Source organism: Bubalus kerabau, chromosome 13, assembly GCF_029407905.1.
Source record: "Bubalus kerabau isolate K-KA32 ecotype Philippines breed swamp buffalo chromosome 13, PCC_UOA_SB_1v2, whole genome shotgun sequence".
NCBI lineage: Eukaryota > Metazoa > Chordata > Mammalia > Artiodactyla > Bovidae > Bubalus > Bubalus kerabau.
Window position 1 is genome coordinate 35,986,148 of NC_073636.1, and position 14,141 is coordinate 36,000,288.

A 14,141-nucleotide genomic window follows, 5' to 3' on the forward strand; every position below is an offset into this window, starting at 1 on the left:
GAATGCCTTGACCCTGTGCCTTGACCCTGCTCTATGTGGTACCAAGTGGACTGCTCAGCTGGGGGCTGGGGACCTGTTCTTGCCAATGGCTTCCATGGCAGGATGCTGGTCACCAGCAGGTCAGCAGGGGCCCCTGTTTGCCTGTGTCAGCTGCTTGGGCTTCCTCGCAGCATCGTGGCTGGATTCCCAGAGCAAGTGTCCACAGAGGACCAGATAGAAGCACAAGGCACTTTATGACTTTGTCTCAGGAGTCACAACACGTTACTTCAGCCATCGGTACATTCAACTGGCTGAAGCTGTCACAAAGGCCCGCCAGATTCAGTATGGGGAAAAATGACTTCCATTTCTTGATGGGGGTGGGGAAGGTCAAGATTTTAAAAGCTTCTATAAGACCATGTGGGCTGGAAAATATTGTTGTGGCCACCTTTGGGAAAATACAGTCTGATACCCATGCTAATCGAGATAGAATGCATTCAAACTCTAGCCTCAGAGGTTAAGCTCTTCACACCATAGTTTTGTATTTCTTCTTCCTTTGGTGCCCCTCGTGTGGAATGAAGAACGACATTTCTTACCTGTCTTGCCCACAGCAGAAGACCTTTCTATGCAGAATTACAGAGATTTTGACCTCTGACAGAAAGAACCATTTATCTTTTTCCTATTCAGTTCTAAAGGTCAATTAACTACAGTTTTCAAAGTGCTTTTGAAAATATAAACTGTGTGGGCATTCCCCCTTTGTAGCATTCATCCTAGTCACCCAAGGACCCTGTGGAAAATGCAAGCCTCTGATTTCCCTGAAGGGATTCTAGTTTATAATATCTAGGGGAAGGGCTCAGAAGTCTTCATTTTCCTTCAGCACCCAGAGTTATCACCATGCAGAGACTAAGTATCACACTTTGAGCAATGACTTACACCTTTTCCGTTGCTTTTCGCTGGCTGGGACCTTTAAATATCCCCTCTTGTGTTTGGGATTCCTTATCTTATGTGTCAGTGGGCTTTCCAGGTAGATCAGTGGTAAAGAATCAGCCTGCCAGTGCAGAAGCTTCAGGAGATGTTAGTTCAATCCCTGGGTGGGGAAGATGCCCTGGAGAAGAAAATGGCACCCTGCTCCAGTATGGACAGAGGAGCCTGGTAGGCTACAGTCTATTTGATTGCAAAGAGTTGGACACGACTGTGCGACTGAGCATGCACGGGAGCATCTCATGTGTCAATGCCTCCAGACCTGCTCCTCCAGGCTTCCATGTGGGCAGAAGCATGCTCATTCCATCTCACAGGCAGCCAGGGCGCAGGGGGTGGATCTAGTCTTCAACCAACGAGATGCAGCCACGTAGAGCTGTATCAGAAGGCAATGCCGGGCAGGACTCCACAGTGGAAGCAGATACCTCAGGCTTCTGGAGATAGCAGGGGCAGCCTTTCTAGGATGAGGGGCCCAAACTCACATCAAAGAGACACTGTTCAATGCCCATGACCTGCATTCTTAATTTTTTTTTCACAATGTTGTTGAGTTTTTGTAAGAACACTTAACATGACATCTACCCTCTCAACAGTTTTTTGAGCATAGCACACTACTGTTGGGCATAGGTACAAGGTCGCACAGATGTCTCTAGAGATTATCCATCTTGTTCCACTGAAACATTATGACTATTCTTTAGTGTGGCCATGGCATCTTTCACAGGTCTGCTTCTAGAGTTTGATGTGGACACTGTTCCTGGAGGCACTGGGCTTCCCAGGCAGTGCTAGTGGTAAAATAACCCACCTGCCAATGCAGGAGACATAAAGAGAAGCGGGTTCAATCCCTGGGTCAGGAAGACCCCCTGGAGGAGGACGTGGCAGCCCACTCTAGTATTCTTGCCTGGAGAATCCCATGGACAGAGAAGCCTGGCAGGATTGCTTCTAAAACTGTGCCTCTGGTGCTTCCAGAGACTCTATGAACTGTTAAATATTTTTCAATAAACTTTGTGTCTAGTTATACATGCTGCACGCATGCTAACTTGCTTCAGTGGTTTCCGACTCTTTGCAACCCTATGAACTGTAGCCCACCAGGCTCCTCTGTCCTTGGGATTCTTTAGGCAAGAATACTGGAGTGGGTTGCCATGCCCTCCTCCAGGGGATCCTCCCAACCCAGGAATCGACTCTGTGTCTCTTATGCCTCCTGTATTGGTAGGCGGGTTCTTTATCACTAGTGCCACTGAGGAGTGTTTCTACGGTTTGCACCGGAAGAAGCCTGATTGACAACTGTCAGTATAAAGCATTTCATGCGTTGAAGTCCTTATTATTATTCCTGCTGCTAAGTTGCTTCAGTTGTGTCCGACTCTGTGCGACCCCATAGACGGCAGCCCACCAGGCTCCACCGTCCCTGGGATTCTCCAGGCAAGAACACTGGAGTGGGTTGCCATTTCCTTCTCCAACGCATGAAAGTGAAAAGTGAAAGTGAAGTCGCTCAGTTGCGTCTAACTCTTAGCGACCCCACTTACTGCAGTCTACCAGGCTCCTCCGTCCATGGGATTTTCCAGGCAAGAGTACTGGAGTGGGGTGCCATTGCCTTCTCGATTATTATTCCTAAGAGACAGCAAAGTCTATGCTTAATTGACATCATGCTTCTGCTTTGGTCTTGGTTTACACTGGTTGCTCTATATTGGCAAATGTATAAGAAAGTTTAACTGCATAGATGGCAGTGCCTGTGCTTCTTATTTTAGTGTAAATTTTTAGCACAGAGGACTCTCATCTCTTTGGCTGGTTTTGAACAACCCTAACCACTCCACCATATATAAATAACTCATTTATCATAAAACAAACCTCACTGATTCAATTGGTTCTCATTATACCATGAGGATTCTGAAATCCAAATAAAAGCTTGATTAACAATAAACCTCATTAGATATAACAGACTGCACAATAATAAAAATAATTTATACACCACAGCAGAGTTCATTGTAATGGAATTTGACTTGTGATGAAATTTGTAATGAAATTTGAAACACAATTTGAGCCCGTCCTTATATAGTGGTAAAGAAAGGCAGAGACAGAGAAATGAAGCAAACTAAAACTAGAGGGAATATTTGTTTGCAAGTAACCAGATTAACCACAGGTCACTTGATGAAAATCGCCCTGGGAGTCTGTCTGAATTTAGACAGAGGGTCGTGTTGGAGTGTGTGAATCGCAGACAGCCTTCAGAGCCTCTGTACAGTAGACTGATGCTCCAGTGATGCTAGTTTGGGATCTAGGGACAGGAATGCTTGTCTGATGATATAGGAAAGTAGAATGGGCTTTTAAACAAGCTAAGATAAGGCAGTTCCTCAAGTAGTAAAACATAGGGTGAAAACGGGAATAAAAGAAATAAGTTTTTGCTTCTCTAAGTGACTCTCTTTTCTATGATTCCTCTGAGGGTTAATTTTCCTTTGCTATCAATATACCCATATTTCTTTCACAGACATAACCTGCAGGGGTCAAACAAGATAAACACTTGAGGCCTCAGCATAGCTCATTTCCCTAAAACTCCAATAATTCACAATGACAGCATAATAAAATACACCCGACCTCGTGCATACGGCAGAGATGGTGCGCTGATGGTTAAGGTGCTGTCTGTCAAGTTTAAACCCATCCTTTTATAATTGGCTCTGTGATGCCTGGACTGCATTTCGCTTTTGCCGGCAGGAGATATGTGAAGCTCTACCAGCAGGGGGCAGGAGAGAGGCTGTGAGGCTGCCGGAGGGAGAAGAGGCTGGCTGCCTGGTTTGCGTCTGGACAGGGTGGCTGTTTCGGTCGCAGCCCTGGACTCCACTGGCAGATATTCCCCGCACTGCTAGACCCAGCCTCACTGTATCCCCGTAGGACACCTGACCAAAGTTACTGAGGGGAATCCCCTCAAAGTTCCTGAGGCAGCAGCACGAAGGGGGGCCTCTTCCCCGAGGTTCAAGTTTTGGCCCCACAAGCCTTCCTCCAAGCTTCTGTTGTTCAGTCGCTCAGTCCAGTCTGACTCTTTGTGACCCCGTGGACTGCAGCCCACCAGGCTTCCCGGTCCTTCACCACTCTCCCAGAACTTGCTCAAATTCATGTCCATAGAGTCAGTGATACCGTCCAACCATCACATCCTCAGTCACCCCCTTCTCCTCCTGCCCTCAATCTTTCCCAGCATCAGGGTCTTTTCCAAGAAGTCAGTTCTTCGCATCAGGTGGCCAAAGGATTGGAGCTTCAGCTTCAGCATCAGTCCTTCTAGTGAATATTCAGGACTGATTTCCTTTAGAATGGACTGGTTTGACCTCCTTGCTGTCCAAAGGACTCTCAAGAGTCTTCTCCAACACCACAGTTCGAAGGTATCAATTCTTCGGCACTAAGCCTTTTTTATTGTCCAGCTCTGACATCCATACATGACTACTGGAAAAACCATAGCTTTGAGTTTAGGGACTTTTGTAGGCAAAGTAATGTCCCTGTTTTTTAATAGGCTGTCTAGGTTTGTCATTGCTTTTCTTCCAAGGAGGAAGCATCTTTTAATTTCATGGCTGCAGTCACTATCTGCAGTGATTTTGAAGCCCGAGAAAATAAGCTTCCACACTTTAGTAATTTCATCCTTTTTCCTTTGATCCTCCGGCTCTAGGGCTACTAGCTGCATCAAAGCTGTTGGTGCCTTAGGGTTCCTTTTTTTGCCATTAAAAATCCCCAATATCTGGCACACAATTTCCAATACATAGTTCACTCTTCTGGGGAAAAAAAAAAAAGCCATTGTGGTTCTTTCCACTTGAGTGGAATTTGATGACACAGATGGGCTTCAATTTTCCTCCCTCCTCAGATAATGTTGTTTTTTAGTCGCTGAGTCGTGTCTGACTCTCTGCGGCCCCATGGGCTGTAGCATGCAGGCTCCTCTGTCCATAAGATTATCCCAGGGAAGAATACTGGAGTGGCTTACCATTTCTTTCTCCTCTCCTCAGATATATGAACACTGAACACTGACATCTGTTACTGGAGTGAACCTCAGGAAACATATCCTGATAAACACACTGGAATTAGAGTAAGGCAGACATGTTTGATACATTTAGTCAATTTAAATTATCACAAATCTAGAGAATTTTATTCTCAGTGTATTGTAATTTTCTGATTGGGAAGTCCTGAGCCTAGAAATGAAAAAATTTTGGACATTAAAGATCATCTAATTGAATTACTGATATAGAAAAAGAATGAACTCCCGAAAGCTGAAGTTATTCACCAACATTCATTATTAGCAGTAAAGACTGGACTTGTGCACAGATCTTTTAGCCGAACCACTAACAGAATCCCCCCAAAACATGTCTCAGTGGAAGGAGTAGCAATGATGGTATCCTCAAGACAATCTGTACAAATTCTCTTACTACAATCGGAATGTCTGTTAAGACTATTTTAAAAACTCCTTGAAGGGATCAAAAAGCTAATCAGGAAAAGATTTAATCAAGCCAAATCAGGATAATACAGAAGCCCCATGAGGTTTGGAGAACTAAAGGAACTGTGCAAGGCTCACCCAGTGGAAGTCTCTCTGCGGTGAACCCTTAAATATTTGGTTCAGACTTGGAAGGGATGGACTCTAGGAGAAAGATGAATCAGCCCTCAGAGAGATTTCAGATCAGCTTCAGACAACCTGGATGGCACAGAAAATCCCAGTCCCTGAAGTTCAATTAAGATGACCCAGCCTATGACCCAGATCATGTAGACACTCTGGATGGCAGCTATCTTCCTCTTTGTTCACCCGCCTTGTCTCGACAGCCTCACAATGGAAACTGCATATACTTCAGAGCCAGTCACAGTTTAATAAGCCCACCCTCCTCTGTGGGACCCTAGGAAAGTGTCTACATGTGTGGGTGCTAAGGTGCTTTGGTCGTGTCTGACTCTTCGTGACCCTATGGACCGCAGCCCGGCAAGCTCCTCTGTCCATGGGATTCTCCAGGCAAGAATACCGGAGTGGGTTGCCATTTCCTTCTCCAGGGGATCTTCTCTACCCAGGGATCAAACCCACATCTCTTACGTCTCCTGCATTGGCAGGTGAGTTCTTTACCACTGGTGCCACCTGGGAAGCAAAGTGTCTACACTAGGGCAGAAAGGCTGTGTGTTACCCTCAGTGATAGGGGAAAGGAGTGAAAAAATACTAAGCCATTTTATTATCTTCTTTTTGTTCCTGTTTCTCCAGGCACCCTTGGGCAATCTCAGCTGAAGTCTGTCCTCAGAGCTACATAAGCCAGGCTCCATTTCTCTTCTGTGACACGTTCCTGAGGGTCCTGCCCTGTGGCCCAGACTTGGAGAGGCAGGGGCATCGCTCATCTGGGCCATGTGATTTCCATGTCAAAGGTTTACTGTGAGTCTGGCCTTTACATTTCTGTGCTCTCTCCCTCCTGCTTTCCTTTCTGGCTTTCTCTTTTCAGGCACAGAGAAGAGAGAGAAAAGAACTACTTTATAAACATTGCAAAATATAATTTAACTTCATGCTCAACATTTTCCCCCCAACCCCTCTTTCTTTTCCATTCCTTCCTTCTCTCCTTCCATGGATTTGTTCCAATGGGTGTGCATCCACTCAGGCACAGTGAATGTTCTATATTCTTGGCTGTGTCCATTCTTAGTGATGTAACTGTGAACCCCCACCTCCCTGGTATCAATTGCATCCACATCCTTCCTATTATTTTGTGATTCTGGACACTTTACCTGCCTCGTCTTCTAAGATGTAAGGTCCCTGAAGGTAGAAATGGGATTTTATTCATTTTTATTGTTGTTATTTATTGATACTTAAATTTTTAAAGTATTTTTAAAGTTTGGTGGGGAATGAGATTTTTATCTCTTTTTCATCAAATTATAGTTGATGTACAATAATATATAAGTTACAAGTGTGAAATATTGTGATTCACAAGTTTTAAAGGATGGGCTTTCCTGGCTTAGATGGTAAAGAATCTGCCTGCAAAGCAAGAGACTCAGGTTCGATCCCTGGGTCAGGAAGATTCCCTGGAGAAGGGAATGGCAACCCACTCCAGATTCTTGCCTAGAGCATCCCATGGACAGAGGAACCTGATGGGCTACAGTTCATAGGGTCACAAAGAGTCGGACACAACTGAACGACATGACTTGTGAATATAGTGATTCACAAGTTTTAAAAGTTATTCTCCATTTATAGTTATTCTAAAATACCAGCTGTATTGCCTGTGTTATACAGCATATCCTTATAGCTTATTTTATACATGACAGTTTGTACCTCTTGATCCTCTATGCCTCCCACCTTCCCTCTCCCCACAGATAACCACTGGTTTGCTCTCTATATCTGCAAGGCCTTTTCTTTGCTGTTATATTCATTAGTTTGTTGTCTTTTAGGTTCTACATATAAGTGATGTCATACAATATTAGTCTTTCTCTGTCAGACTTATTTCACTTAGCAAATACCCTCTCAAAGAATCGGACATGACTTAGTGACTTAGCAACACCCTCCAAGTCCATCCATGCTGCTGCAAATGGCAAATTTTCATCCCTTTTCTTGGCTGCATAGTATTCCATTGTGTGTGTGTATTTATGTGTATATTACTTCTTCTTTGTCCATTCATCCATTAATGAACACTTAGGTTACTTCTGTACCTTGATAATTGTAAATAGTGCTGTTATGATCGTTGGATGCATATATGTTTTCAAATTAGTGTTTTTGCTTTTTTTGGATGTATGCCCAGGAGTAGAATTGCTGGGTCACATGGTAGTTCTATTTCTACTTTTTGAGAAACCTTTGTACTGTTTTCCACAGTGGCTGCACCAACTTACATTCCCAGCAACAGTGTAAGGAGGGTTCCTTTTTCTCTGCATCTTCACCAACCTTTGTTATTCCCTTGGCTAAACTTCCTACTGATATTCAGACCATTGTTTTTGTGTCCTGCAAGGTAAGGTCAGGATCAAGACTCCCTCTCCATTTCCCACCAAAGGGCAGGACTCTGACTGATCCAAGGCATGAGAGAATAAAAAAGGAAAGAGAACAGAATGGAAAACAGGAATAAAGGGGGAATGGATGCAGATGACATCACCCTTATGGCAGAAAGTGAAGAGGAACTAAAAAGCCCCTTGATGAAAGTGAAAGAGGAGAGTGAAAAAGTTGGCTTAAAGCTCAACATTCAGAAAACTAAAATCATGGCATCTGGTCCCATCACTTCATGGGAAATAGATGGGGAAACAGTGGAAACAGTGTCAGACTTTATTTTGGGGGGCTCCAAAATCACTGCAGATGGTGACTGCAGCCATGAAATTAAAAGACGCTTACTCCTTGGAAGGAAAGTTATGACCAACCTAGATAGCATATTCAAAAGCAGAGACATTACTTTGCCAACAAAGGTTCATCTAGTCAAGGCTATGGTTTTTCCAGTAGTCATGTATGGATGTGAGAGTTGGACTGTGAATAAAGCTGAGGGCCGAAGAATTGATGCTTATGAACTGTGGTGTTGGAGAAGACTCTTGAGAGTCCCATGGACTGCAAGGAGATCCAACCAGTCCATTCTGAAGGAGAACAGCCCTGGAATTTCTTTGGAAGGAATGATGCTAAAGCTGAAACTCCAGTACTTTGGCCACCTCATGCGAAGAGTTGACTCATTGGAAAAGACTGTGATCCTGGGAGGGATTGGGGGCAGGAGGAGAAGGGGACGACAGAGGATGAGATGGCTGGATGGCATCACTGACTCGATGGACATGAGTCTGAGTGAACTCCGGGAGTTGGTGATGGACAGGGAGGCCAGGCGTGCTGCAATTCATGGGGTCGCAAAGAGTTGGATGCAACTGAGAGACTGAACTGAACTGGATGTAACTTCTTTTTTCAAACATTTATTAATATTAAGTACCTACTATGTGTTAGGACTTCTCTGGGAATAGAAAAATGAAGAAAACTTGGCATCAAAGAAAACCAAGGAAAGGAAGGATTGTTAACTTTGTCAAATGCCAGTGAGGAGACAAGGTCAGTTGAAAAGTAGCCTTTGGGTTTGAGGATGAGATGGCCATTGCTATTCTTGGAAAGAGGTTTGATGGAACGGTGGACGCCGAGAGAAAACTGTGGTTGGATGAAAGAGGAGCAAGTGAAAAATGAGGGAACAGAGACAGTCAGTTCAACAGCCCTTTAAGACTCTTAACCAAGAAGAAAATTGGAGTCAAAAGGCCGGAGGGAAACATGGGCTCAAGGCATGGGCTTGTTTGTTCTTCAGGTTTTCAGATGAGAGGCTCTGAACATGTACAGATGCAGGTAAGAAAGAGCCATTTGATTGATGGGCAATTGCAGGTCCAGGAGAAAGAGAGATGATCCAAGATGTCTAAGAAGCTAGAAGAGGGTAGAGTTCCAGGAAGCTGGAGTAGGGTGGGCCAAGGGCAAGGGGAAGGATTGTGTCCTCTCGGAACCTGAGAGAGGGAACATGGACAGGCAGAGGGTGGGGAAGTCTACATATGGGAGGGGGTGAAGTGGATTAGAAATGAGGGGAGCTTCTGCCCAATGGCTTTTGTTTTCACAGTGACAAGGAAGCAAGGTAATTAGTCGAGAGTGATGGGAGAGGTGATGAATAGGGATCTTAAGAAGAGAGAAAAGGTTTTAAAGGTGGAGAATGGCAGAGAGCCAGTTCTGTGGCTTCCTGAGCAGCATTTAGCAGACAAGTGGCAGGATTTACCCCACAACGGAGTGTGGGATTTGAGAGAGTGGTGTATGGATTCAGGGGATGGCATTTTATTGAGTGAATATGACCCAAGCTCAATAGCACTGACGTTTTGTAAAAGAACAGGTAGGGAGGGCAAGGAGACAAAAAGTTTTCTGGAAAAATCTAAGCTGCAATCAGGACATCTGTTTAGATCTCCTACCTTCTCCTGCCATCATCCTAGGAAACGTCCCCCAGGTCACTGCACGGGAGCAGGACACTCCGTGCTAATCAACAGTTTCGGTCAGAACACCACTAGGCAGAGCTTACACACTCCAGGAGTCCCTTCAGCGCCAGGCTCAGACCATAAGTAAAACAATTTCCCTCCAGGGCTAAACCCACCACGGCACCAATGAACCGCAGAGTGACCCGTTGCTAAAATATTTTTCCATCAAAAGCACATTTTCCACTTAAAGCACTCAACCTCATGGTGTCTTAATTTTTTCCTTTCTCAAAGTGTTGAAAGTCTGTCCTTCACTTAGAAGAGAACTGCCATTACAAGCTTCAGGACTTCCTTGATGTTGGCACAGCAGAAGGAATTAACACAAGTTGAAGGAAAAGCAAGAACAAGAGAGGGAGAGGCGGGAAGAGCTATTTGTGGCCAGGCAGGTAGCACATGAAGATTGTCGCAGACTTTGATTATTTAGTGCTTCTGTGATGTGTGAATGAGGCCCTACAGGCTGGGGACGGCCCTCTTGCTCCGGGTTTTGATCTCTGTCAGTAATGAGATGCCAGCAGTCCCTACTTCAAAGCCTTAACTGATACAGATAATCTCCTGAAAGGCTCCCAGAATCTCAAGTGATCTCTCGGACTAAAGTGTGGAGGATTATGTAGACACCAGAATAGATGATGGCAGATGTCTTTCTTGTTTCATACTTGCTCTTTGATTTCTTTTAAATGCCCTCATTTTCAGTTTCCAAAGGGGCAGACCGCAGCTTCCACACCATTAACACTGAAGATCATCATTGTCAGATTACAGCGAGGACCCTGGGACATCCATACATTTTATCTTTCCTTTTTTTTTTTTTTTTTCAAATCCCGACTATCTGTAAAAACACTGCCAGTCCAGATTCGGTGATTAAAGTGGTGCAGGGTGACAGGATCCAGCCTGCTGTGGAGACAGGGTTTTTTTCCTGACAAATCCATAGCTGCTCAGAGATTACACTTGGATTCTTTTGAGGTTTAATCTCTCTGTGCATTCAAGGATGGGGGTGGGGGGGGGGGCTGGGACAAAGGGCCACAGGGTATGAGAAACATGCTGTAAAACAGCATGAACATCAGTTTCCTATATCCAATTATGCTTTGAGTTGAAAGCATATAATTTTTAAAGTATGTTGTACCAGGAAATATATCTGGACTATTTTATACCGGACAACCTCGGACTCTGGAAGCAAAAGAGCAGGGGAGGGTCATTCCTCACAACTTGGTCTTTTGTAATCCCCAGGCATGAAAGAGGAGTAACAAACACTTCAGTGCTCCAAGAAAACACATGAGATCCAAAGGTTAAAGGAAGTCATGGATGAATCTGCTTAAAAATTACCTGACACCCTCTTAATATACATACAGTTTACTCTAAAGGATTTCTCACAATTAGAAAACCAAGAAAATCATATACTACATTACACTCTCTTGTGTGGGTGCAACATGTGTCAATGTCTGTCAGGACAGAGACCACAGCTGCATTCCCAGAGGGGCTCAGGACTGGCAATATGCTGATTGACCAGTTGACTGAGTGACTGTGACAGCCGATGATTAAAATGCTCTCAGGTAACAAAGAAGCAGACTTCCCCGGTGGCTTATTGGTAAAGAATCCACCTGCCAATGCAAAAGATGTGGGTTCAGTCCCTGGGTCAGGAAGATCCCCTGGAGAAGGAAATGGCAACCCACTCCAGTATTCTTGTCTGGGAAATCCCATGGACAGCGGAGCCTGGCAGGTTGCCGTCCATGGGGTTGCAAAGAGTCGGGCATGACTTAGCAACTGAACAACAAGGTCTCTGTTGGCCTTCTGCTGCAGAGGACTTAAGGTTTTGATTTTAAGTTGAGAAAAGAAGGCGATCTTTAAGAAAAACTTGAGATTGATTGATACGTCAGCTTGTGCTGTCCTAACAGAAATGTTAGAAGGGAGAAATGGTCTTTAACAAATGTTCTCTCTCTGTCTTTTCTCTCGTCTCTTGGTGATCCCATGCCTCTCCAGTGAACAAGCCAGTTGATACCGTGTCCTGAAATCTGATGAGAGGTGTGCCCCTGGGCGGGGAACAGGGCTTTGTGTGCTTTCACTAGTGACTGTGAGCCACAGGATGGCTCCTGGAAATGCTGCTTTCCAACATCTGTCGGTAGAAGTGTGGGACCTGGCTCTCAGAGTCTTTTCACCTTTCTGGCTCTGTGATTTGTGAGAGGTGCATGTGTTTCCAAGCAGATTTTTTTTATTTTATGTCTTATTTTATTTTTGGAGTATTATTGCTTTACAGTGTTATGTTAGTTTCTGCTGTACAACAAAGTGAATCAGCTATATGTATACATATATCCCCTCCCTCTTGAGCCCCCCACTCCCCTCCCCCATCCCATCCCTCTAGGTCATCACAGAGCACAGAGCTGAGCTCCCTGTGCTATACAACAGCTTCCCACTAGCTATCTATTTTACACATGGTAGTGTATATGTCAATCCCAATATCCCATGTCATCCCACCCTCCCCTTCTCCCCCTGTGGCTACCCGTTTGTTCTCTAAGTCTGTGCCTCTAATCCTGCCCTGCAGATGGGTTCATTGTTGTTGTTGTTCAGTCGCCCAGTCATGTCTGACTCTTTGCGACCCCATAGACTGCAGCATGCCAGGCCTCCCTTGTCCCTCACCATTTCCCGAAGTTTGCCCAAGTTTATGTCCATTGCACTGGTGATACCATCCAGCCATCTCATCCTCTGACGCCCTCATGGATCACTGCCTTGTCGTGGCAAAGGGGCTTGTGTAACTCAATGAAGTTATGAGCCATACCGTGTAGGGCCTCCCAAGACAGACAGGTCATAGGGGAGAATTCTGACCAAACATGATCCACTGGAGGAGGGGATGGCAAACCACCCCTGTATACTTGTCGTGAGAACCTCATGAACTCTATAAGAGGACAAACAGGTACCTACAATAGAATACTGCTCGGTCATAAAATGGAATGAAATTGGGTCATTTGTAGTGATGTGGATGGACCTAGAGACTACCATACAGAGTGAAGTCAGAAAGAGAAAAACAAGTATCGTACACTAACACATCAATGTGGAATCTAGAAAAACGGTACTGATGAATCCATGCAGGCTCTATTTACCTGGCAGATCCTCAATCTTCCTACCTCACCTCTACTTTCCACTACTCATGGGATAGATGAAATAAATTGATGCATGTAAAACAGTTTGAACAGCAAGTACTACTTATCTAAGTATTTGCTGCGAATGCTATTACTGGTATTATTCTGAATGGAGTGAAAATTCTTGGTAAGTAGTCCTGGGACAATGAATGGTGGGTTACATTTAATTTCAAAACACTCATCATCATGTGTGAAAGGGGCACTTCCTGGGCAAACTTGGGAAGGTAGGAAAGATCTTCTGGTCCCCCTGACACCCCTCCCTTCTTCTTCTCAGACTTTCTTCTCCATCCCCACCTGCAGTATGCCTCTCTCTGCTCCCAATGCCCCCTAAATCACCCTTCACCAGACTGGCACCCACCCGGGCTCTAGGATCCAGAGTGCCTACTTCTAATTCCAAGCCAACAGCAACCACACACTCCTGCACAGCTAACTCCAGCCAGTTCCTATAACCAACACAAATAAACTTACACTGCAGGTTGGCACAGTTTATGGATCCAAAGTGTGGGCCTTTTCAGGGTGGGGCTGGGGGGGTTGCAGCATTGTGAAAAGTGTATGCTGGAACTGCTATTCAGTTTGGCATCAAATCTCACCATCATTTTTTCTTTTTTTCAGAAATAGTCACTGACTGCCTGCTGCGTCTGTGTCATCAGTCACTGAGGATGTCCTGATAACTCAAGACAGAGAAAATCAGACTTTCTGCAAGTTGCATTCTGTAAATGTGTGTGTGTGCTAAGTTACTTCAGTCATGTCTGACCCTTTGCGACCTCAAGGACTGTAGCCCACCAGGCTCCTCTGTCCATGGGATTCTCCAGGCAAGAATACTGGAGTGGGTTGCCATTTCCTCCTCCAGGGGATCTTCCCTATCCAGGGATCAAACCTGCATCTCCTATGTCTCCTGCATTGGCAGGCAGATTCTTTACCACTAGCACCATGTGGGAAGCCCATTCTGTAGATTAAACAAACAATAAACAAATCAACAGTCATTTTGGCTCGTGGATTAGGTTTACCTGCTGCTCCCAGCCCTGTTCTCTTTCCTCGCAGGCTAGGGGAGTTGGTCCTGTGTTGCAGTGGGTAATTCATCTGAGGACAGGTTGCCCATCCAGATAGAGGGAGAACAGGAGCTGTGTTCTGATGGGCCATGAACAGGCC

The 14,141-nt window shown here is 45.0% G+C and overlaps 1 long non-coding RNA gene across 1 annotated transcript; it reads left to right on the top strand.

The window, feature by feature from the left end:
- The first annotated feature begins 5,585 nt into the window (after positions 1 to 5,585).
- LOC129626241 (uncharacterized) lies at positions 5,586 to 13,885 on the top strand. The gene is made up of 3 exons (XR_008701856.1): positions 5,586 to 6,003; positions 6,149 to 6,313; positions 13,605 to 13,885. It is a non-coding gene; the product is annotated as an uncharacterized LOC129626241 (long non-coding RNA).
- Positions 13,886 to 14,141: the final 256 nt, after the last annotated feature.